The 25,148-nt window shown below is 49.8% G+C and overlaps 1 long non-coding RNA gene across 5 annotated transcripts in view; it reads left to right on the top strand.

Annotated features, from left to right (window-relative positions):
* The window catches only part of LOC102565750 (uncharacterized), a 50,667-nt gene that overhangs the window by 21,344 nt on the left and 4,175 nt on the right, over positions 1–25,148 (top strand). For 3 of the 5 annotated variants that reach the window (XR_009462957.1, XR_009462956.1, XR_009462958.1), the window contains 2 exons: positions 23,313–23,481; positions 24,614–24,765. This is a non-coding gene — a long non-coding RNA (uncharacterized LOC102565750). Of the gene's footprint in view, positions 1–14,493; positions 14,627–15,217; positions 15,389–23,312; positions 23,482–24,613; positions 24,766–25,148 lie in introns of those variants that run through there. The other 2 variants (XR_363311.4, XR_002090713.2) reach the window with 2 other exon arrangements.

Below are 25,148 nucleotides of genomic sequence, written 5' to 3'. Positions count from 1 at the left end.
CAAGTGGGGCTGTCATGTCATGGCAGAGCTAGCAACTCCTCTGCCCTCTCTCAGTTTTCTGTCCATGTAATCTTGTCAGGTGTTAGGCCTTGAGCTGTTTTCTGTCCTGGGATGGCTCCTGTGATAGTCTTTCTCTTAGATAGGAGCTCTTTGCCGCAGTGCCCTGCAGATCAACCTGCTAACCAGTGGGTCTGACTGGGCTCAGGACCTGGGAGTCTTCCCTCTAGGAGTCTGTGCTTAGTGACCCGACAGCTCTCTTCAACCAAACCGTTGTTCAATTGTAGCACTAGGCATAAACCAGAATGTAAGAAAAACAAGATTTTAAAACAAGTCTGCCTTAAAGGTCTACCATCCTGGGAAGGAGGAAAGAAGTCCAGCTTTTTCAGATGCTCCAGTGGGTGCCTGTCCCAGCCTGGACAGCTTCTTGAAAGCAATGGACTGACCGCCAGAGTGGGATAGAGAGAGAGTGAGCATGAGCCTTTTCAGCTCCTTACAGTCCTTTTGATCTTTGGGATCTAAATACTGGCAAAATGTGTTTTGTGATGTGGCTGTACACAGAAATGGGATCTGCACTGCCAATGGCTTGCACCTGGTTTTCTACCTACCTGAGTGTTTGCTAAGAGGTGTCTTTGTCAGAGCTGTTATTAGGCCTTCTTACCTGTTACCTTACCAACTGCTATTAAGGTAAACCAGTATTATTCCTGGAGTAAACCAGGAACCAGATCACATGCAGTTTTCATGCGGAGCAGCTCCAGGTTTGGTCATGTGGATGTCCACCAGTTTTTATCCTCCTCAGCCTCCCTGCCTCTCCCATGCGGAAATCTCCCTGTGCTTTATGTGGCGGGCCAGTAGGGGGCGCTTCTGATTTGAGCCGCCCACCTCGCTGTGCCCGACCACCTTCCAGGCTCCGAGTGCCTCCCTGGGGTGCCTCCCATCCGGCCGACCCTTTCCCAGGAGCACACCCGCTCGCCTGGGGTTCCCGCTGCCACCATCCAAGGCTTTGGACTCACTTCTGGCTCTGCGCACCTTGGAGAACACAGGCCTGATCGTCCAATGGGTACTAGACCCAATACAGGCACTTGGGGCACTTCCCCAAGTCAGGGGCTTAATAGGAAAGTCTCCCTTAGTCCACAGACCTAAGGGACCTCCTCGGCATAATTTAGACCCACCCTTCAATAAGTCTCCCACACCGGTCATAAGGAGAGCTTTATTGATTACAGGGGGTAGGGCAAAAACAGGGTAAAAGGTAGAGCAGTATCATAGGAATATCAGAGGGATCCCATAGAGCAAACCACTATGGCTGAGGTAGCCTTTTGATCATGCATCTGAGTTACTGTAAGCTAAATATCTAGTCGAATCTCAAGTAGCTTACTCACCCACATCATCCAGAGGTGGTCGGAGTTTTCCTCTGGAGGCAGGTCACTCTTGGAGCGTGCAGTTAGCAGGATGGCAGCAGTTTCAGATGGTGAAGCTCCTCTCCCAGTTTCAGATTCACCTCGATGACTGCATGGCTAATGGCTGCCTTCTTCCTGGACCGAGCCTTTAAATAACCTTTCTGACCTCAGCAGCTCGGTCCAATTGAAGCTGCCAATGCTGGCCACTAGCCAACCAATTTAAAAAGCATCACGGGTCACCTGGGCCGGTGAGCGAAGCTTTTCCCTCCCCCTCCCCAGGTGACCAGAGCATCTACATCCGAGGCACCAGGCTTTTGTCATGTAGGCAGGGAGGAAGATCCCCCTCCCTGAGGAATTCAGCACCAGCCTTTCACACTGGCAGAGACAGATTTCTGGAGAGGGACACAAACAGTGGCATTTCTGCCACACTTCACACCATAGATCCTTGTTCTGCCCCCCAAGTCCATCTTAGGCTATAAAGAGACATCACCAAATGAAGAAGATGAGTTGTGCTGGGATGTGTCCCAGTACAGCTGATCTGCTTCATTGAATGAAACAAATGTCTCCTCTTGTCTGATAGGGTCAGGCCCCTGCTGTTTCCAGGGTTTACCCATTTCCAGACATGCCCTCAGTCAAATTCCCTGGGCATGCCTCTGCAAGTTGGGGGGGGACCCTGGGGTTCCCTGTTTGCAGAGGTACACCCCAACCTGGAGCAAGGCAGAGTGATGTGCACACCCATCCTTCCACACATTCCCGTAACCCAGGTCTCCTGGGCAGGAAGAACCCTGATCGACAGAAACGAAGTTTGTTGCCATTTATCTCCAATTTAAAATCCATCAGTAAGATTGTGCTACAGCCCCACGCTCTGCTTAAAGCCCAGGCACCTTAGAGCAAAGGGAACGGCTTGCTAATAAATGCAGGTGGAGACTAACTGGAATATATGAGAAAATTGTAAGAGAAAGAGAGGCTTGCACTCAGGTTAGGAGGAGCCCGGCATGAGTGATGCAATCCTGCTCACTCTCAGCCTTGTGTGCTTTGATATCACCACAGCCCCACAGAACAGGACGGGGGGAATGGCATGTAATGGAACATCCTGCTGGTTGCTGAGCACCTCCCAAGCTGAAAGTCCCCAGCTCCCAGTGAAGCTGCTGGATTTGGTGCTGTTCAGCACCTTGTAGGAAGTTTCCTATGTGGATGAGTGAATGCTGTCAATCATAGGGTCTACTTTGAGTGAATGCTGCCAGTTATTAGTGGCCGTCCCGAGGAGACTGCATCTCCCTAAGTGAGTAGGGCTGTGGATGCTTGAAGCTGAAGGAGCCAGGTTGAAGCCTGGCTCCCTGTGTGTGTGCTGTACAGTCATCGTGTCTGCTGGCAGCAGCGGGGGATCTATTACAACGCACCCTCTGGACCATAACTCGAGCTCAGTTGGGGCGAGACTCAGCCATGATGGTGTTCTTCTGGCTCTGGGAGATAATTAACATAAAGAAGGGTTTGGTGGAGGAGGGTTGAATGATGAGGAAAGCTGTGACAGGCTCCAACAGCAAAGCTGCTTTGTCTTCAGTGCCTCCAGGAGCATGGAGCACTGCTCCCGGCAGCCTCTGTGCTCTGAGCCCATGCAGCGTAGGAGGCCAAGGGGTAGAGAACAGCCATCAGGGCTAGAACAGACCAGCCCTGTCTGGAGGCCATATGGCCACAGTTTGGGGGAGGAACTTTCAGACCCAGGCCCCCAACACTGCATGGTGACATGTCTGAGAGTTGTCCTAATTATCATTACTGGATCACAGGCTAGATCTCCAAGCAGCATGCACATTATGAGCTGCAGAGAGACACCAGCACAGCCTGAGCCATTTCTCCATAGAAGTAGTAGCTATTCCCAGCCCCGGTGATGTAATACGGTCCAATCCAGTGGGAGCCCCCAGGGGGGTCTGAATAGGTTGGTGGTGATGGGCTGTCTGACACAGGAAGTTTACTAAGAGCGTCTCTCCACTTTCTTCTGTAAATGTTCCAGCCCCTTCCTGGAAGGGGGCCAGGGATCCGCCACTGCTGTAGTTCTTGCTAATGATCACTTTGCATCATTGCCTCACTGCCCTGCAGCTGGCATTTTGCCTTCACCTCCAAAGCAGAAATGGTTTTGATCATTTCACTGCCAAGTTGAAGTTCTTTCCTGGCATTTCTAAGTAGAAAGCTTGGGAGAGTTCACAGCATCGAAGAGGAATAAGGTGCCCAGCTCATCGCTCTGTGTATATATGTGTCAGATTGGGGACATGTTCAAAAGTCTTTCTCTGCCTTGATTTTTAGTTCTGAAGAGCAACAAGGGCTCCCTTTCTCTTTGAGTTAGACCCATAGGTGATGTGTAGAGGAGGATGGCGGGGGGGGGGGGCACATACCCCACCTGGGATTGGCCATCGCCGAAGCTGCTGCCGACTTCTGCAAGCAGTCGCCGCTCACCACCTCTCCCCCCACCTCGCTTGCGGCATCTGTGGGCAGTCCCTGCTCGCCACCCCCCTCTGCCGCCGACACCGCCACCCGCAGCCGCAGGTGGTTACCACTCGCCAACGCCGATGGCTGCGGGCAGTCCCCGCTCACCACTATGGTGCCCCACCAGTCTCGGGAGGCACCAGTCATTCATGGCCAGACCCATCAGTAAAAAGGAGCAGGCCCCCCGCCTGCATAGACATTGGATTCCCTTGGGAAGGTCTGCTAGATCCGATTCAAAGCTCCTTGGCATATAATTCACAACTTTCCCTCCACACAGCATTAAGCCGGCTTGTCTCCAAATCCTTTGAGCCAAATAGCCTCAAAATCTGAACCTGCTTCTCCTCGTTGATATGCTGCAGCACCTAGTCTCACAGCTTCAGCTTCCCTGCCACGTGCACCCCTGACATGCCAGGCCATTCGTGTGGGACGTGGAACTTAAAGCTGAGGCCTGCAGATGGTCTGGACCAGGTCAGAAAAAACCATCCCTGCAAGTCTCTTGACATATGTCTTCATTGTACAGTTGACTCTGGTTTCTACTAGGTTCCTGTCTCAGCCCTTACTGTCCACACTCAAAACCCTCTCACTCGGGTATAGCGATGCTTTAAGCTGGGTCTGCCCCACAAAGTGGTGCAGGTATAGCTGTGCCAATTAGGAGTGTGAAAAGATCACCCCCGGCCCCACCCCAGCCACCACAGGCAGGCCAGCAACCTCCAGCCTGGATTTAGCTTTGCCCACAGAATAGGTTTCTACTTTCTTGACTTACGTTGTTCAGAGAGGTGGCATAGCTGTGGCAGCAGCAGTAGGTAATACAGTCTAAGCCATGTTAAGCAGGCTCATGAGTGAAGTGCCTGAGGCCTGGAAAAGGGCCAATATAGTGCCCCTCTAAAAGCGGCAAAAAAGGAGGACCCAGGGAATTATAGACCAGTTAGCTTGACTTTAATACCTGGGAAGTTACTGGAGCCAATTATAAGGAAGTCCATTTAAAAGCACCTTGAGGAGGAAAGGCTGATCACAAACAGCCAGCTTACATTTGCTAAGATCAAATTGTGCCAACAAATTTGATCTTCTTTGACAAAGTAGCTAATTGGGTGGAAGGAGAGAATACAGTGCATATAATGTACTTGGATTTCATTAAGGTTTTTGACAAAATTTCACACAAACTTCCCATGCAAAAAGTTGGAGAAATGTGGGCTGGACAAAACTACTACAAGGTGAATAGACCGCTAGTTTAATTGGTTTAAGCAAGACGTTTCAAGTGGAGTCTGACAAGGGTGTGTCCTGGATCCGGTGATCAGGATAGCACCATAGGGTGGCTATACACGTGCAGGGAGGCTGCTCCAACACACTAATTACAGCATGTTGGTGCAGATTCAATTAAGTCTGCTGGAGTGTGGTAATTACCACACTCCAGTAGACTCCAGCATCATATGTATCAGCCTTCCTACACTAAAAAATGGTGGCGGGGTCACTTCAAAGCTTGTTCAACAAGATTTCATTAGTGTCTCCACCACCATTTTTCAGTGCCAGATGCTGACACACATGACCTCTGGGCACTTTAATTAGAGCGGCTCTTGGAGCTGCTCTAATTAAAGCACCCCCTTCCCAACTCCCAGAGCACGTGTATAAACGTCCATAGAAACTAGATGATTCAGAGAGGCATAATCTTCTGCAGGCAGCAGCGTATTTTGTCAGATGCTATGACTGGAGTAGTAAAAACCAGGGGTCCTAAACAGAAGGGAATTTAAATACAAAGAATGGGAGAGGAGGCAGCGCTGAGAGGTGAAGGTGGTTTGAACAGGTCCACAGGGATGAACAAGGCTGTTAAAGCACTCAGGGACATAGGAGCTATCAAAGCTAGTGCAGGTAATGGGATAAGAATTCATAATCTCTGTTCAGACCATATTTAACATAATCCAGTCTGTGGATGAATTCTTGTTCTGCAATTTCTTGTTCAGATTGGGTTTTGAAGTTTTGTTGTTTAAGGTCAGCGATGGGATGTCCAGGGAGGTTAAAGCATTCAGCCACAGGCTTTTGTGTCTTTCTGGAACTGATGTCATATCCATGTCCATTCATTCTTCCACAGTCTGTCCAATGTAGACCGCAGAGGAGCATTGTAAGCAGGTAGTGCTGTATATGACATAGGAGAGGAGCTAGTGAATTAACCTGGATAGTATAATCTATGTTGTTTGGTCCAGTGATGGTATTGTCTATGTTGTTAAGGGGCACAGCTGTAATCTGGGTCTTGACAAGGCCTGATGGCTTGGTGTGAATTGGAAGTAGGTAGTGTATTGTTGGAGAGATGTTGTTTGCGGCTGGAGGCCTGTGTATAAGCCAGGATAGGGGTGGGGGGGGGGTGTTAGTGGATTAATCTGGAACCTCCCCAGTGAGCACACAGCTGGGCTCTAGCCCTAGCACTGGAGAGCATGCAGCAGAGAGGTGCTGGCTCCTGGGAGCTGCAGTTTTTTGTGCAAACCTTTGTAGGGCCCCAGGGAATGGACAAGCTGTGCTGGGAAAGCAGGCTGCCTGGGGTCCCACCTTGGGGTCTGACAGCTTAAGCCAGGCTCCAGTTTACTTGTTCTTGGCATTGCTTGCCTTAGCAGGTCTAGGGGGAGCTCTGCAGATGCGTGTGCATGCTGCTGTGCAAAGTGTTTTCCCATCTGGACCTACATTCATTAGCTTTCCTGTGGCCCCATGGCACCATCCAGACATGAATGGACTGACCCATACAAGGTAAACGTGAGCAAAGTTAATGCTGTTGTCCCCACTCCTCCATGGAGTCTGGGACCCAAGGGATGAAATACACTCCAGATCTACCCCCAGCCCAGGGGGTCTGATTTCCAAGTGTGTGGGCACCCCCAGCTCCCACTGAGCTTCCAGCTGAGCTGTACGTGCCCAGCACCTTGCAAGTCAAGCCATAAGTTACTTGTGCAGTTACATGGCTCTGGCTGGCAGGACATTCTTCCCTAACCTTTGCTCGACAATCTGGGCACGGCCTCCAGCTTGACATCTGAATACATATACCAGGTCTTCAATCTGACCCAGTCAGGCCCTCGCGGTTCAGAGCACATCGGCCTGGACACCCGAAGCCAGCACCTGCCTACAGATCAACCCTTTCCCTTTCTACAAGCTGCTGGTCTCCCTGGTTCAGCCAGGCAACTTCTTTTCTGTGCTGCATGCATCCAGGTCACAGGAAAGCTACTGCAGGGCTGAGGAGACAGATGTGGAGCAACAGGGATGGTTGCGAAGATGGGGTCATTCTTCTTTCGTAGGCCCATCTGCCTTATTCGCTGGGCTCTTCTGTCTTTATCCCTGTCACAGCTATTCTAGGAAAATATCCTTGTCTTCTCTGAATTTCACCCTCCATGGCTCTCTCTCACTCAGTGGGTTGTCTCGTACCCGGGAGCCCTCCGCTGGGGGAGGCCACAGTGGAAGCAGCTTGTGTTTTTGGTCCGGCAGGGTGACAAGGACTTGGAGGGACACGTTTATTTCTAGGTTTTAAGGGGGGAAGAACCATGATAATGTCAGCTACATCCTGGCAATGAGAGGAGCCACTTACATAAGTCTTGCATTTGACCCACAGCCTGAAGGATGCAACATCCTGTGTTATTGATGTGGTGATTAAAGCAAAATCTTCTGTCCACAGGGATTGTGCTTTATTAGCTTTGCTTACAGAGTGAACAGGCTTTTTGTGTAATAATAATATACCCCACTGGGCACCAAGGCAGCATGGGGGAGGGGAGAGAATGACTTGGTAGGAGCTAATGAACTGGCATTCTTGCCATTCATTAGCTGGGAAAGCTCAGGGTTTCATGAGCACAGAGAATAGGCATGACAAGGTTTGGCTTTCATTGCAACTCTGAAGTAACGCCACATTATCTAGTGCCCAAGCTAGGGGGAAACTGGGATCTTTGTTCTCCAGGACATTCCAGCATTAGGAGCATCTCTTCTTTATGAACCAGAATGACAAGACCAAGCTCTGAAAGTTCCTTTGCTGCGATATTTCCAACAACAACAGACTGATGTGGACCCAGCCCCGTGTATTGTTTTGCTAAGGCCAAATTATTTGACTTTTCAATTTGATAATGTTGAAATGTTACCATATAATAGAAAATATTACCTCCAATGTATGGTATGAAACCTCAAAATATCTTTATTTACAAATACAGAGACATACCATCTTCAACCAGTGTTAATGTAATATAATATTTGGCACAAAAGGAATTGAGCTGATAGGTCAAAAGCGAAAGGTTTTTTTTTTTACCTTAATGAAACGCAGCATTTTGATGTTAGAGATTTGTACACACTTTTTCCCACTGAAACTTTTGCCACAGTGGACGCACTCCTACAAAACAGTTCAGTTTTCACCAGATTCCGTATTCTGATGGAGAACAATTCTGCTAAAAAATTGCCAGCCAGCTCTGCCCTGAGGAGTTGTCCCCATACATCAGCAGACCCTGTGAGACTGACAAGAGCACTCAAGAGTTTGACAGGGTGGCAAATTATATAGCCAAAGGCATTTTCACCTTCCACCACAACCTTAAGTGTACTGGTCTATGCTAGAGGCAGGATCCAGGCTAGAGGGACCAGTCCAAAGCATAAATGTGCTTTCTGTTGGCCAAGGTCTCATAGTGTTTAGACTCCATGTTGTCTAATGCTGAAATGATCCTAATTTGGTAGGAAATGCCTTCTGTATTCTATACAGCTCACAAGCATGAGGAAATAAAGACATCTCAACTTATCTGGTAGTTGGCAGCAGCAGCCATGATCCCTTACAGTTAAAAATGATCATTCCCATAGGTCAAGTAAAGGGTTATAGTAGGGTTTGCAACCCTCCTGGATTGGCCGGGAGTCTGCTAAAACTGGCATCGATCTCCCAGTGATTATTGAAAGCAATCCGGGAGATTGATATTGTGAACCAGCTGAGCAATACAATTAATGAATTTTGTCATGTTGGAAAAAAAAAATCTCCTGGAATAGCTTCAGTCAGAGTTGGCAACTAGGTTATAGTTGAGTCTACTGATGGCTAAGAAGGCTGATCCTAAAGCTGCAGACTCTCTGGCAAATGCCACAGGTGGTAGTTAAAGGAAGGGTCAGACCACAAATTTCTCAGTCTTGTTTCTTTTCCTTCCATTTCTTTCATTTTTCTTTCTCCAGGATGAGATGATTTGTCTCAAAGTAAGATGTGCCTTCTCTTACAAGGCATCCCCATGTAGCCCTGTCCCAGGCCATTTTTTCGAAAATGTTGGTGTCGGTGCCAGGCTTGTTTGCCTTGAGGGTGTCCTTGAAGTGTTTCCTCTGGTCCCTGTGTGTCCTTTGACCTTGGCTGACTTGGTGACCACAAGAAAGGTGGAAAACAAAATTGATGCAATCATGCAGCCTTGCTTGATGCCAGTTTGAATGGTAAAGGGCTCTGTAGCAGAGCCACTGCATAGGGTGGAGGCAGTCATCTGGTCATCAAGGAGTCTTAGGATAGTGATAAATTTCCCTGGGCAGCTAAACTTTGTTAAGATCTTCCATAGAGCCTCACAGTTAACAGACTTGAAGGCTCATCAGATCAATAAGATCACCAAATCAATAAGATCACCAGTTCCTGGTGTTGTTCTTGGCATTTTTCCTGGATTTGCTAGGTATCAAAAATCATGTCCATGGCGCCTCTTAATGGTCTGAAGCCACACTGCGACTTGAAAAGTATTTCCTTGGCAAGAGGGAGCAGTCAGTTCAGCAGAATTTGAGCAAGGATCTTCCCAGTGGTAGAGAGGAGGGCAATAACTCGATAAGTCTGGCTGTGGAAACTATCTCCCTTTTTTTTAATGGTAACAATACTGGCACTGCATAGGTCAGTGGAGATTTCCTCGGTGTTCCAGATTTTGAGAAAAAGTCAAAGTGTGGGGCTTATAGGTCATATTTTCCCCGCCAACTCTGAAGACCTCAAGACAAAGCTTGTGTTAATGCTCTGCACATTTACTGAGAAAAAGAATGCCATTGGAATTGGCCTTACCCACTTCTTACTTCCCAATGGTGCCCCTCCACATGTTAAAGTCCCAGCCAACTCTGGCATTGAAGTTTCCAAGGAGGATGATTTTGTCTTCTTTCAGGATGATAGTCAGGATTTCATCAGGGTTGGCATAAAACCCTTCTTTCTGTTCATCCTGGGCGTTGAGTGTTGGGGCACATGCACTGATGATGGTAGCAAACAAATTGTTGGTCAGTTGGAGGCGGAAAGTCTTGAGGCACTAATTAATGCCAACAGGGAATTAAGTCGTTCGACTGACAATCTGGTTCTTAATGACAAAACCAGTGCCATGTATTTGCCTGTCATTTGTAGGTTCCCCTTTCCAGAAGAACAGATAGCCACCCCCTACTCCCTCAGTTGCCCTTCATCTGCATATCTGGTCTTGCTGAAAGCAGTGATATCTATGTTATATCACAAGAGTTTCTGGGCAACAATAGCTGTTCTGCATTTAGGTCTGTCAGTGTTCGGGTCATCTAGTAGGGTTTGTGCGTCCCAGGATGCAAAGGGCAATCTTGTGTTTTGACCACAATTTGAGTGATCTCTCAGGAAGCGGCTATCCAGTTGGGTAAGGTAAAGTGGGACAGCCTATGTTTGGGTCACCGTTTCTAGCCCCCTCCCCATGTGTGGTTAGTAGAGGGGATCCTGAAAAGGACTGCTAAGTCATGATCGCAGCTGCTGAATCACCCTCCTGTCCCAAACCAAGGGTGAAGCAACCATCACGTGACCGCCGCCTGTATGTGGATCTGTGACTAGGGACTCCCAGCGATTACTTCATCTTTCCCCATCACCAGTTGTCCATCGCTGCAGAACTTTGTAGAAGTTATGGGTATTAGTATTGGTTATTGTAGTAGATGTTGCACCAGTGGGAGAAGCCTGTGTGTGTCTTGTTTTACATGAGGATGACATTGTGCATCGACAAGCACACGGATCTTGGAGGAGGAGAAACCTGTGTCCAGTGGCAAGGGGATCCAAGACAACTGTGGTTACTCCTCCACTGCAGTCTTCATCTGCCTTGGCAGCTGTTGAGAAGTCTGTCTTCTGCAACCACCTGCTCCACCACTGAGGTCTATGTGTTGTGTTAGACTGTTCTTCATTTAATACCTTACCTTTGTCTTTACTGCCATGGGTTACTGCCAGGAATACAAGACTCCTGACCGTGTTGTTCTTAGAGTCAGTGGTACATGCAGTGGTATTCTGTAGAGGTATCTGGTAGTAATTCAAAAGGAACAAAAAGCCATTTGCATTGTATATAGGACCTAGGGAAATGCATCACTTTGTGCTCCTGCTACTGTTTGGTTTGCCAGCAGCAGTCAGACACCAGGTGTTGAATCCTGTTCTCCATCTCGCCTCTCCTGTGTCTTCACTGTTATCAGTGCAAGGGGAGTGTGAAGAGGAAGGGAACTCATGTGGCAATGGCATGATTGAAGCCTCCAAGTTTAGGACAAAGGATGGTAGAGCAGAGCTGACACAGTTGGCAGTGCTGGGGCTGTGGATTGGGAAGTTGATAGAAAATCTTGGGAAAGGGGAAAAATATATTCTTGCTTTTTCAGTCTGCCTTCCTCCCCTTTTGCTCTGGTTTGTTGCGCTGGCAAGGAAAAGTAGGTGCTTTGCTGCCCAGAAACAGCATAAGGGCCTCTGTTGTGAGTCACCGAGGTGTTTAGCTGCAAGAAAGTACAAACTAGCCCCCAACAGAGGAGCTGGAGGCAGTCACCAAAGCACAGCAAAGCCAGACAACCTTTCAGCTCATTTATCAAAGCTCCTGCCATTCCCACATGCAGCGAAAGAGACAGTGATCAATAGGGAGGAGAGAGAGTTTGGTGGAGCTGAGCGGGTCCTGCTTGCTTCCTGCCCCTCCTGAAAGGTATGGAGAAAATGGCATAGTTCATGAAACTGTAACGTGGCCAAAAGCCAGGAATAGTGCGAGCCAGCACCTCAGCAGGCTGCAGCACATGCACATTCCTCACCGTGCTCTTCAGTTCTGACCATCCACATGATTTGAACCCTCCTCCCTGCTCTGCCAAGGCAGCTTGGATCCAGCCCAAGCCCCCTCCTCTTCCCAGCTATCAGCCCTGCAGAACTTCGCCAGGGTGTCTCGGGTCAGATTGGCAGCACCTGCAGGGCTCCAGTCCTGAGACCCCCAGAGCTCTGCCAAAATACCCCGGTCCTGGCCAGGCCACTCCTCAGCTTGACTAATTAGCCTGTGTGAAGTGCCTCACTAATCCAGCTATGCAGCTTCTAGTATGTAAGCTGCTGCTGGCTCCCCAGGGCTCCATTCTCAACCCAGGCTCCACTCACAAGTCCTCCTCTGCCCACGTGCCATGCTAAAACAGGAGACCACTCACAGTAGATTGTACAGTTTGCCCTAAGAGGTTCATCTGCTTTTTTTTTTTTTCCTTATACACTTTGATCAGCAAGGAAACATTTAGATTAGTACAATTAGGCTTCAGGGGATGAACACCGCATGGAGAGGAATGGGACTTCAAATGGAAGGTTCTTGGCTAGAGGGTCTTGCCCCTCTGCTCAGGGTCACACCAGTTGCTGTATTCGGGGTCAGGGAGGATTTTAACCCCACTATCAGATTGGTATGGACTATGGGAGGCTTTTGCTTTCCTCTGTAGCAGAGGGCATGGCCTTCTTCCTTGGATCTCTTGAACATATGCTAGCAAACTGCAGCAGCAGGACATTGGCCACTGTGGTCCCCCTGCTTTACCTGTGGCAGGTTAGGATGCTATGCTTTGTGTTGTGTCAGATTGACCGTGTAGTTTTGCTAGGAGATTAGGCAGTGGATTTGTATAGGGTTGGGTTGGATAGGAATGATCCTGCCTCAGGCCCTTTGATCCTGCCTTTCAAGCCCTACTTTTCTATGAGTCTAAGAGTCTATAAATCTCCATTGCCATATCAGCTACTGAAGGCTCAGGCTGTCTGCAGAATCAGGCAAAACACAACTAATCAACACCCTTGCCACCTAGATCCCATTCATAGGGTTTTCTGTGCAATGGGAGACCTAGATTTATTAAGGAAGGCTTAGATTGTGGAGCACAAGATTGCTGCCTCCAGAGGGAAGCACTGCTTCATTGAGCTACTGCAGAGCCTTCTGATCCCATCATGCCCATACCGACCAGCCCACCTGCACTGGTGAAAGCCAGGTGAGAACCTGCTTGGAACAGGGTTCTCAAAACCCATTACACAGCAATTCGGGGTTTTTTTTTTTCCCCTGGTTACTTCTGTTTCAGCTGGCAGCAACAAGGAAAGCACTGGAGATGTGTCCCACAGGGTTCCTAGTCTTACAAAGCAGATTCAAGTCTCAGCTGGTGTCCATCAAGTCTCAGTACCAGCCTGCTTTTTACCCATTGGTTTTCTAGGGGACAGGACAGCTTCTGTACAGGATTCAGGCAAAGAACACCGAAGGACGGGGTTTTGAATCCACGTGGATCCTAATGGATTAGTAACATCAGCTGAACCTGGCCACCTCAGCCCACAGGAAGGGCTAAGAAGGGGAAAGGCATGGCCATGCACAGTATGTTTGTGTGCATGGTTCCATCTGTGTGCAAAAGGAAGTGTGCAAGGGCCTGATTCAATGCTAGCAGCAGCCAGGCCATGCTCCCAAATGGTTGCTATGGAAACGCATTGAGTTTCTGGAGCCTTGCAATGTGTGTTACACTCTGCTCTGTGCAAATGCCATAGCTCCTGTCCAGCCTGGTGGTTTGAGATCAGGGAGACTGCTTAGGTGATTCCTGTGCCCACAGGATACAGAACCGTTGCATGGGAGAAGCTGTAGCTCTTTCCTAGCTGGCATTTGCAGATGGGGTATGAATGGATTTATTATCCTGGTCACAATAAAGATGATTCACCCCAGCTGGTTAGTTGCCTAATGCAAGGTAAAGCATAATAGACTCAAATGCAAACTGGATAGAGCAAACATCTGCAACTAGAACAATTAAATATCTGATATAATACGGGAAGCTGGCACAGCATCCCACGTGCAAGGACAGAAATGAACAGGTGGGCATACATGTATGTATGTACATCAAAAGGCATGCACACTTGCACTTGTGTGCAGTCTCTGATGTGCACCGCATGTGATCTGATACATACAGTCCCCACCCAAGCACACACTTCTGTAAATTAATATGCCTATGTGCGCACAAGCACAGGTACACACACACACACACACACACACACACACACACACACACACACACACATACATTGTGCCCTCTCCAGTTTGGCTGTGTTCACTGGCACAGCTCTGCTTTAGATAATTCCAGACTCCTGGTTCTGGTCTCATCTGCCTTAATGCTAGTTATGTAGGGCCAGGTTCTCTATTTTTTGCATGTACTGGAGTCCTACAGTTTCCAGACCTGCAAAGGGCCCACTGATAAATTCAGGAAAACAAGAAAGCATTCATCTCAATGGTTAATGCAACTCCTCTCCTTCCTGCTCAAAGACATGCTGGCCATGGGTCAGCTGCTGTGCCAGCCCACGGCTGCGAGCAGGTTTGGTTCTTGTGTGGGCGGGCAGTGTGACTCTGATGTGCCAATCCAGTGCCTCACACCCTGGGTTAATCATTGACTCCCTCCCCTCGCACACCTGCACAGGACAAGGTTGCTTTTCGTCTGTGGGCTCCCTGATACTTTTCTCTTGCCTGCTCAGGTGGGAGACACAGCATGAAAGGAGCTGGGAACCTTTGGTTTAACTGCTTCAAAGTAAGCACAGCACCAAGGCAGCGGGCACCACGCTGGTGAGTGTGTCCTTTCTGTCTGCTTGGCCCCTGGCCAGGCTTGTGACCGTTTGGCTAGGGCATGGGTGCTGTTCAGTCACCTTGAGCTCCAGAGCACACTTGCTGTTTCCTTCTGCTCCCGTCTCCCGCAGGCCTCTCCAGGTCGTTCTTTCCAGCCCAAGTGGTAACAGCTGCTTTCCTGACATTTCTCAGGGAACCTGGCATGTGCTCAGCTGAGTCCGCAGGGAGGGACCTTTTGTCCCACAAAGCCCCTCCTCTTGCATCTCTGCCCTGGAGTGTTTTGGATGTCTGCTAGGACCTGCCAGGGGACTCTGCACCCATAACTGAATGAATAGGTTTTGCTAACACTAGCCCTCCATCTGCCCAGTCTCCCCTAATATGGGATTAGTCTCCAGTTTCCCTCTTCCAGTCTTGTCCTGTGGGGTGCTGAGCTCAGGAGGACTGAAGAGCAGTCTGAACCCCAGAGGATTGGGCTCCTCACCTACTGTGTATTGGTTCTGCATGCCACTAGAGAGCTGTCACACCGCCAGGAAGAGGACTTTTGCATCATGCCCATGTCCATGCCTTGCCTGGCATTGCTTGCCCAGCCACCCAATAGGTCTGTGGCCAGAGATGGATCAGGGCACACCAAAAGCCAAGCAATTGGGCTTGAGCAGTCTCTGGTCTGTTGAGCAGTGCCTCCACGCCCCGCTCCCATGCAGGTGGCTCTGCACAGCGTGGAAGGTGTCCAACTCCCCAGGGCCCAGATCTACAAATTTTGAGGTGAGTGTTTGATTGCTAATGGAAAGCATCAGCTCCTCATGCAGGCATCTGAGTGTGTGTGTGTAGCAATCTGGGAAGGGACTTATACCCTTGAATAGTCACTAAAAAGATGATCTGACTGCTTCCCTCTGTCTGGCCATCCATTACTAGTTAAAATCTTCAGGCGGAGAAGAGAAGACTTCAGCCTTAAAGGCATATACTCCACTTGGAAAAGCAGCCAGCAGTTCCTCACCCTGCTCCCTCACTGCCGAGCTAGTTTTGGTCTGGAAAAACCAATGCTGTTTTTGTTGCCTGTACTTGTGTATTAATTAAGTAGATTCTACTTAGGTTAAATTAAGTAGATTTAGCTAAGCACCTGCAGCTGGGTCCAGACAGTCTCTGGGCAAGCACAGTAAGTTTCTAGCCCAATTAGCCGAGTGAAGATGCAAGCAAATGTGAGCCAGGGCTTCCAGATGCTCCTCCTGGCTCTGACACCGATTGCCTGTAGAGAGCCCTGGGCAAGTCACTTCTCTGGCCTGTGCCTCAGTTCCCCCTGCTGTAAGATGGGGGTTATTCACTTGCCTACCATGTGAGTATGTTGCAAATCTCAATTCCCTGTTTGCATTTTGCTTCAAGAATCCCAGTGCCAGCCAGGCCTTGCAATACAGTTCTTTTGGCTACAGCCTTAGCTGTTACCAACTCTCTTTTCAGCTCCGTAAGTATCTCCCCCAGGTAACCTGCTACACGTCTGTGTGGTATCAATAGAGTGACAGTGGTTTCCATTTGCTTTCAGTGTGATTGCAAGTGATTCTTTTCTCTAGTCTGGGCTCCAGCAATTGAAGCGACAGGATTTGCAAGGAAAGGGAGGGAAATTATCTTACAGCAATAATTTTGCTAAATGCTATGTAGACAAGCCCCTGAGAGGGAGAAAAAGGGCTGATGGATGTCATCCTGGCCTGCATGATGGTCATCAGACATTGTGGGTCCCTGCAGAATCCCCATGGCATCACTTTGCCAAATTTAGAATCCAAATGGGGCACGCTTTGGTCTTTAGTTCACATCCAAAGAAATCAGGAGTGTCTGGAGTCAGTGGAGCAGGACTGGAGGGAAACTGGCATGAGCACTGATCAGAACAGCAGCATTTTGCACTGGAGAAAGGACACCGCAGAGTGCCAGGCCACAGAGATTCGGCTCTGGCAGAATATGGGTTCTGAGCTACTACACGGAGCTTATTTTACTTGCTAACATAAAGCAAGAGCAACTTCCAAGGAATTATTTTTCCTACAAACAAACCTCCAAAGGCTGTGAGATACCTGGGTGGCTTGCTGTTATCCTGGATGGTAATTACCCTTGAAAATATGGGATCTGTTAAAGGGAATGTCTAAGCTTGTGTCACCTCCTCAGTAATAAGGGAGCACATGCTGCCAGCTGGGAAGGAGGGAGATGCAGCCAGACACTGGTGTGCTGAAATGTGGTCACCACAGGGCAGCAGCTGCTTGCATGGCTGAATGTAAAAGGGCAGCTACCTACAGAAAGGAAACTGGGAATGTTTGCTGCACAAGGGTGATCCTGTGGGGAAGAGGCTCAGGAGTGAGTGACTGGGCAGCTGTGCAGAAAGGAGGACACACAGGAGGGACTGGTTCCCTACCCTCAGGAGGGAAATGGACCTGGGTTGAAAGACCCATCCATGTTTTGGGGGTTGGAGCCTGGGGTTTGTACCTGCCCTGTCCTTTTTTTTCATGTTAAAAGCCCAGGTAGGTTTGCTATCATGTACATCCTGGTGTAGTGTGACCCACATTGACCTCAATTGCAGAGAAGACATCTTGGGAAGATTGAAAAAAAGTTTCCCAAAGCCCTAGATTTAAAGCAGCCATGTGTCTGGGGTGGCACTAGTGCTGGCTCCCATCACCAGATGGTTCATGCGAGTGTAGCAGCACTTAGAGTGCTTGGCTGAGGTCAGGGGTCCATTGTGTGGGCACTGCAGATGCAGTATAGTGGAAAGCCTTGTGCCAGAGGTCTCACAGCTTAAATAGATCAGGTAGAAAAAGGGGAGGTTATTCTTACTGTGACTCACGTAAAGGCCCACAAAGTATCAGGAGCAGAGCCAAGACCTCAGCCACATGCTTATGTAGCCTGCTACCTTGCCTTAGCCCCAGGCCTAGCCTTGTCAGCACCTTGACTTACCTACTGTAGGCAGTGCCATGAGTGGATGCCTGCTCAGGTGTCTCAGAGGAAGAGCTGCCTGTATTGCTCCCTCTGCAGCTTCCTATGGAGTCACTCTTCAGTTACAATGAAGTTATTTTGCACAAGAAGTAGTGAACAAGAACCTGTCTTAAGAAGGCTTCATGCAGGCAATATGGTGCCTTGTAATCAGCAGTTCATTCTGTGTCTGTCTGGGCTAGGGCTTGGGAAAATCCTATGTGGTGAGAGCCAGGGAGCACCCAGGGTCCGCTTGTGTCCACCAACCTTAGCAGAACCTGCCCTTTCATAGCCACTGCAGGCAAAGCCTGGCTTTGCTCTGCTGTGCTCAGGAGCTAAGCCAAGAGGCTCAATCCATCACATCCAGCAGGACTGATTCACCAAGGGCTGCTCAGGGAGATTATCCTGGACCATGCAACACTGTAAAGCCGGTGAGCAGTTTGGAGTGGGTGCTGAACACCAATGTGCAGCCCTGCCTGATCCAGGCCTTTGGGTGAGCCAAATCCCAGCTTCTCCTGCTTCTCCACCCCACTCCTCATTCACAGCAGGGTGACTGCCAACCGCCAGCGCAGACTGGTTAGAAGAGCTCCTACGTATGGTGGAGCTGGGGGCAGTACAAGCCAAAACCTCAACCCCCCTGCCCTTCCCACAGAGCCCTGCAAAAGTCCCCCAAGTCTTTTGAAGGCAGGCTAGAGTAACATTAGCTTACAACCTACAGACTGGACACAGGAAATAGATTTCTACTAAACCTAGAGCTATTAATTAACACCTATATTAGCTTTGCCCTCAAATATCATAACAGTAGTCCATAGGTCCGTCTTGCCCAGGATCCTGTGTTGCACAGCGGCAGAGAGTGAATGCTGAAATGGAGATTGAATAGAGTATAGCCAGAGTTTTTTCCACTTTTCCTCTCTCATTTTCAGCCTCCAGAATTTAAGGTCTAAGAAGTTCTGATTCAGAGGCTGTACCCCTAACTTCAAGGCTCAATAGCTACTGATGCCCCTTTCCTCCAATATGTCCTTTTTGAATCTGGTTAAACTGTCAGCTTCCACAACAACCATCAGTTTTCCCTGAGTTCTGCTGCCATTGCCAATACTCGACACAAACTGTTCATCCAATTCCCTATTCCCAGCACAGCAGTGAGCCTGGCTCTGAGAGGAGGCAGGAACAAGGATGCAATGCCCTATTTTAAATCAGTGGCAATGACCTCAAGCTTCTGGGCACCCCAGCTAGACTGTGCGCTCTGCACAGGCCCCGCAAATAACCCCGCAGCCTAAGATTAAGCAGCAGTGTGCTAGGGCATGACTGCACGTGTGAGTGTAGGTAGGCAGGACTGCTCACCCTGGCTGGCAATGACTGATCAAACCTTAGTATGTCAGGCATTCATCTCACTGCGAATTGTGGTGCCAGCAGCAGCTGGAGCAGCAGGGATACGGATGGGAAATTAATGAGCTTGCCACCTTCATCTATTTAACCATCTGTTCTGCTCTAACAGGACACATTTTACTTCATGCTACACCTGGGTAATTACCAGCATGGCACTAACAAAGCCCTGTATCCTCATAAAGTGAGCTTCTGCTCCCAACACTGCAAAGGAGATGGTGGGACTGGCTCCAGCTCCCTTTCCCCCAGGGGCTGATTGCCAGTGAGTACTGTTTGGCTGGAGGAAAAGAAAGAGGCACAGAGGTGGCTGGAGCAGGGCTGGCAGAGTATTATCTTTGTTCCCATTGCACTCATGCATATGATGTGTCAGAGCAGTTGCCACTCAGGGCCATGGAGGATGAGAATGGAAGAGAAGGACTCCTTCCCCTGGAGACATATGGCTTTATTGAGGAAGATGCCACAAGGGCCCTGCAAGTAAAGCAAAGGCGGGAGTACTAAAACCCAGTTAGGTTACAATGCTGTAGAGCATCCCAAAGGCCTGTGAGTGCAGACGAAAGTGATGCTGCCAGCTCTTGTGATTCTACTGCGAGTATCTTGCTATTCCATTTATTTCTTAAGGCCCCAGCTTCTGGGATCATAGGACTATGTGAGAAGTTCAGTTTTTAGTTGGAGAAAGAAATCTAGTTCCTAACCTTCCTGGTAGGCAGAAGGAACTTGGGAATGGACCTAATGTCTCTGAAGGTGGGGGCAAAGAGAAAGGACCTCGCATTTATTAGTTTGTCAGTCTCCTGATCTTACTCCACTGTTCTGCTTTTAAAGCCCTAGGATCATAGGAAAGCAGGGCTAAAAGGGACCTCATAAAGTCCCTTTGGGGTTGGCAGTCTGGGGAAGGTCCCTCTCCAGTTCCTTTGTGACTCCTGGGTGTGATCCAAATAAGCCACCTGTCTGCTTATCTCCTTCAGCTGAAATGGTTTGTAAAGGGAACAAAGAAGGGCCCTTGGCAGCTCCACGGTGCTTCTCACACAGAGCAGCCCCCTTCCTTCCCCTTGCCCCACATAAAGAAGGCAATATTGATAACTTCAGGGGCTGATGTTAGTACACATGGTGTTTTGTTCCCATTACCCTCCTAGAGTCAGTGCACTCCTAGGAGAGGGTCCTTGCTCAGGGATGGACCCAGTCAGGAGGAAAGGGAGGAGCTGAATGAGGAAAAGTTTAGTCCTGAAGACAATTCAGAGCAACCTCAGGACTGCTCTAATTTATGCCCAGCTGTCTGTGACCTTCAAAGGGCCTGTCTGGTAGCTCCACTGCACACGGTGGCTGCCCTTGCTGAGTGTGGTTTTCAAGAGAAGCTGATGACTTGCTCTGTTTCACATCCTTTCTGTAAGGGGTCAGGTCCTGAGTTTAAAAGGTGGGGAGAGTAAAGATGTTACATACCCATAGAGAACCAAACAATGATTTCAGTTACTGGTATGTAAATCTGCATTATTCCTTTGTCTTCAATAGAGGTGCTTCAGATCCATACTGGGGTACCCAAGGGAATTTGGCAGTCAAGTGCCTTCTAGTGGTGACTCTAATTATATCATTTATTACATACCTGGAGAGGGTGGTGGCTGGGGAAGCTTGGTGTGCTGTTCCTTGAACACTTAGAACAGTGGTTCTCAACCTTTTTGGACTCGAGGCACCTCGCTGTAACTTTTGTGAATGGAGTGGTACCCAAGTTTAGAAAGGAATTTATATATTACAGTGCTTGCCCCCTTGCAGCAGGGCTGGGTGGTTGGGGATGGCAGGGACAAGGACAAGCCTTAGCCTGTGTTTATCTAGTTAGCTTATCTGCTTATCTCTTCACACCTTGCTTATCTCCTTGCACCTCGTGGCACCCTTTAAAGGATCTGGTGGCACCCCAGTGTTCCCTGGCACCTAGGTTGAGAATCACTGACCTAGGATACAGGTGCTAACAACAAGTCACAATGCTACTCCCCAGCCATGAACCTGGGTGTGCAAGATAGGGCTCCTGGGAAGAAGCAGCTGCTGGAGGGGTGGTCATAAGCTATCATTCATTCTTGAGGTCCAGTGATCAATGCTGGATCAGTCAGCTTCCCAGCAGTGAATACCTGATGGATCCAAGGCTGTGAGACTAACAGTCATTTTGTACCTTGTGGTCTGCTGCTATGTCTCAGCCTGCCCTAGGGTTGGGGTCTTGCTGCATTCACCCTTTATTACTTAGAATGGTACAAGAGCTTTTCATTCAGGCTGCTGAGTTTGGGGGGCTCTGGGATCCTCAGAAGGAAAGTGCTGGCAGTATCCAGGATGTCTTTGCTGTTGTACATGGGCACCTCTGAATGCTCTGAGTGGCACTGAGACATTCCTGTGAGCAGCCATTTTTGCCTGAGTTTGGCATCTGGACAAAGGCTGGCTCCTTACATTGTTTCCAATAGCCAACGTGCAAGCCAGCTCTGCTTTGCCATCCCCCTTTGGCATACCCTGAGCTGCAGGAAGTTACACTGACATTGCCCCACAGCCATCCTCTGCAAACACAGTGGGAAAGGAAATGATCAGTGCCCTCCTGGTTTGGGCAGGAAAAGGACAGCAACTGGCAGACTGCTGGTTTTGTGGTGACTTGTGCTCTTGAGATTATCAGTGTTACTGCTATTGCTTTTGCTTTTGATATTGGGTGCCATCGTATTGATCCTCCCCTCCACCCCCCAAAATCGCTCAGTCGATTTTCCATCAGCCCTGATCAGTGTGAGCACTTGCCGTGGGGAGGATTAGCAATGACGTGCGGCCAAGCTGATGTTACTATTTCCAATGTCGGTGTGGGGAGCAGGGACAGTGCCCGACACCCTGTGAGCACTCCCAGCAAATGAGCAGCCTGCTTCTGTTCGACTTTCTATCAAGTGCCAAAGGGCGACTTTTGGCACATTAGTGAAAGGGACATTTTGGGCCAAAACACATTGATTGGACAGCTCTGCTTCCAGCAGGGCAGGGTGTGTGTCTGCCTGTCTGTATGCATTGGTCAGTCTCACCTCCAACCCTTTCCATCATAAGGGTCTCAAACCCATGGGCATTTTGTGTCCCTGATTTAAAAGGATGTTGTTCTGTGCTATCAAAGGCAAGAGGTGCCTGCTGCAGAGTCCCTGCCCTGGCTTCCTGGTTACTTTCCAGTGCTCGCTCTCTCTCCTGCCTGCCACAGTGTCACCTCCAGCTGTCTGTCTGCGTCTCCCAGCCATCACTCTGTCCCTTGCTGTCACTCTCCTCTCTCAGGCTCTTGGAGTCACTGGCTCAGTCAGGGCTTCATCTTGCAAAGTCCTGTCTGCTATTAGTGACAAAGGAGCTCAGCATCTTGGAGGACTGGACCCAAGAAGCAGAGCTCTTCCCTTTCTCCTTTTGGATTTGCTGAGCTTCTGCTGATTGTTTGGCTGGCAGGGGCATGGGCAGAGGCAGAGATTAACCCAGTAAGTAGAGGTGCAAAGTGGTCCATGGGAGGCCCAAGCAGGGATGGGGCCCTATTTCTGTATTTGGTGCTGTACACACACACACAGCCCTAAAGAGCTCTCACAGCCCCTTTTCTGCATTTGCAATTAGCACCAGCAACCTTGGGAACAAACCAGTGTCCTGCTGAAGCATTGGTGGCTTTCTTACTCACTCAGTGTTCATGCATGAATCTGTCATATCAAGCTTGACCAGGACAGTTTCTAGTTGCCAGAGACAGAAATGGGCCCTCTCTTGATAGCGCCTGTTGCTGCAGCTCTGTGCTTGCCAAAAAGTTCAGACGATGCAGCAGGAATTGTCCCAGGATCCTGTACTGCCTGTGACTAAGTCATAGGTCTGCCCCGGCCTGCGTGGCTCTCTTCAGTTAGGGCACACCGCTTCCTTCAGCCAGCACCGCCCAGGGAGGTGACATGGCTATCAATGCATTTGGCTGCCTTTGACTCTCCAACCTAAATGATCGTGTACTCACTCACAGCCGGGCTTATTGCTATGAGGCTCCCTCTCACTGTGGGACAGTTTCCTCAGCAGGGCCTGATAAAGGCACTGCATTGTCCATGCAGTGGACTAGAAGGGCTGAGAGGAACACACCAGCTGAAGCAAGTCGCCTTTCTTTCCAGTGTAGTGTGTAAAGCACCCCCACTCAGCCTTTTCTAGAGCACATTACAGCTGAGCTGGAGAGGAGAGGGGTTAGCGAAGGCTGGGTAAGAAGAACTGGGTGATTTGAAACGGGTGTGGAGAGGTGGAGCTGGGGCTGCGTGTGGAGGGCTTGGCAGAGCTGGCTCTGCAGCAGCCATAGCTGGCAGCTGTCGCTCTGTGGTGCATGGGTGTCCCTGTGACTGTTCTGAGGTCTCTTCCTGTCTCTTTGCACAAGCAGCTGCTGCATCGCTCTGTGGGCAAAGGATAACCGTGCTGGGAGCAGACCCAGGCCTGAGTACCAGATTCTCTTGGGGAAGTAACTCCACAGCCTGAAAGACGTCTGGAGGGGGAGACCCCACCCTTGGGAGCCTGGAGAAGGAGAGCCAGCCCATTCCGGAAGGCCACAGGTAAGGCTGCTCCTCCTGCACCTCCAGTGTCATGCAACAGGTGAGCTAGGACGCGCACTGCCCTGGCTCTGGACTTTCTGGGCTGCTAGCCCCAGGCTGCTTTTGACAGGAAGGCTCAGGTAGAGGCTGTGAGCAGACCTAGCAGGCTCAGAGCCTGGTTCAATGGGCAATGCCCCTAGCCATTGCCTTCTTCAACAATGCAGATTAATGGGTTGCTGTGCAGCCAGCTGTTGCCTGCATGCCTCTGAAGTACCCAGGAGCCCTGGCACAACCCCCCGTCCTGCCAGACATTCATGCCACAGTATCTGTTCACAAGTTGCTTAAGTCCAACCTGACATGAATGACAAAGTTCAAGGCCAGGTGAGTTGGCTTGACCCCTCATAGACCAGAACAGTTGGAGGCAAGGGAAGGGTCATCTTCACTGCCAGCTCTGCATGCCCAGATCTCCGCTCCTCAGTGGGTTAATAGTGGGAACTGAGTGACCACAGCTCATGACTGAGGTACAATGTCGCCAGCCAGTCTCCTGTCTAAGCAGTCCAACACCCCAGTTAGGCATGGCTCAGCATGTGTTAAAGAGTTCCCCTCAGTGCCCACCGTCCAGAGGGTCTGAGTCCATTACAACCCCAGCCACAGAGCCTGGTTCTTTAGCTGATGGCTAGAAATACCTGCTTCTATCCCTGATCCAGCCCCTGGTTGCAGGGGAATGCTGCTGCTGCTGCCCCAGCCTGGCAGGGCTCTGCTCTCCTGCTACAACCCTTTGGGGCCTACTGAGATGCCTTTTATAGATGGGCGGGTCAAGGCCGGGCAGGGGTGTGGAGAGGCTGATGCAATTTTCTTTCCCAACCTGGGTTAGAAGCTGTCTCTTCCATGTGCTTTAAGGCCAGGCAGTATTCATCATGCACTTGCATGTGCCTGCAAGCTCGTGTGTTGATGGGGAGAGCATTGTTGTACTAGGGCACCTGTGGGCATTGTGCAGGGGCAGAATAACTAACCACAGCTCCAGAATTAGAGACCAGTGTTCGCCGCCTGCCTGAGGGCGCAGCACCTTCCTGGGTCAGAGATTCTGCCAGGGATCTGTGTGTAAGAGCAGGGGGAGGTGCCAGCCTGATCTGGATGTGCCATCTTGCTCTAGGGAAAGCATGACTGAGGTGGAGCCCGTGTTGGACTTTGCATCCTCTGGGAGGACTGGCCGAAGGAACGCCCTGCCTGACATCCTGGGCTCACCGGCCGGTGTCAGCCCTTCTGACCTCCCTCTCAAACTAGCAGAAATGTCTCTAAACGCAGGTATGTACCAGGCCCTGGGCCAGGCACTGCTGGGGGTTGGGAAGTGCAGTCCTGAGGATCCTTGCTTATGAAGCCACCAGAAACAGAGGAGATGGAGCAGGTGTTGTGGTGTATCAGGAGCCCGGCACACTGGTTGGAGCAAGGGATTGAGTCTGCTGGCTTATAATCAAGTTGCATCCCCTCTCTGTGAAGGGAATTGCTATGTATTCGAATAGGCACCTCTGTAATCATTGTTTTTGTATCCTGTCAATCAGCAGCTTCAGTCCTGGACCAGCACCTGTGGTGCTGGGCACTGTAGAAGCACAGCGCACGAGTCCCTGACGCAGTGAGCTGCCAGTTGGAGTAGTGACCATGGCTTGTGGGTTTCCTACAGGATTACACAG

Source organism: Alligator mississippiensis, chromosome 6 (assembly GCF_030867095.1).
Source record: "Alligator mississippiensis isolate rAllMis1 chromosome 6, rAllMis1, whole genome shotgun sequence".
Classification (NCBI taxonomy): Eukaryota; Metazoa; Chordata; order Crocodylia; family Alligatoridae; genus Alligator; species Alligator mississippiensis.
This window is presented reverse-complemented; position numbering and strand designations above follow the sequence as displayed.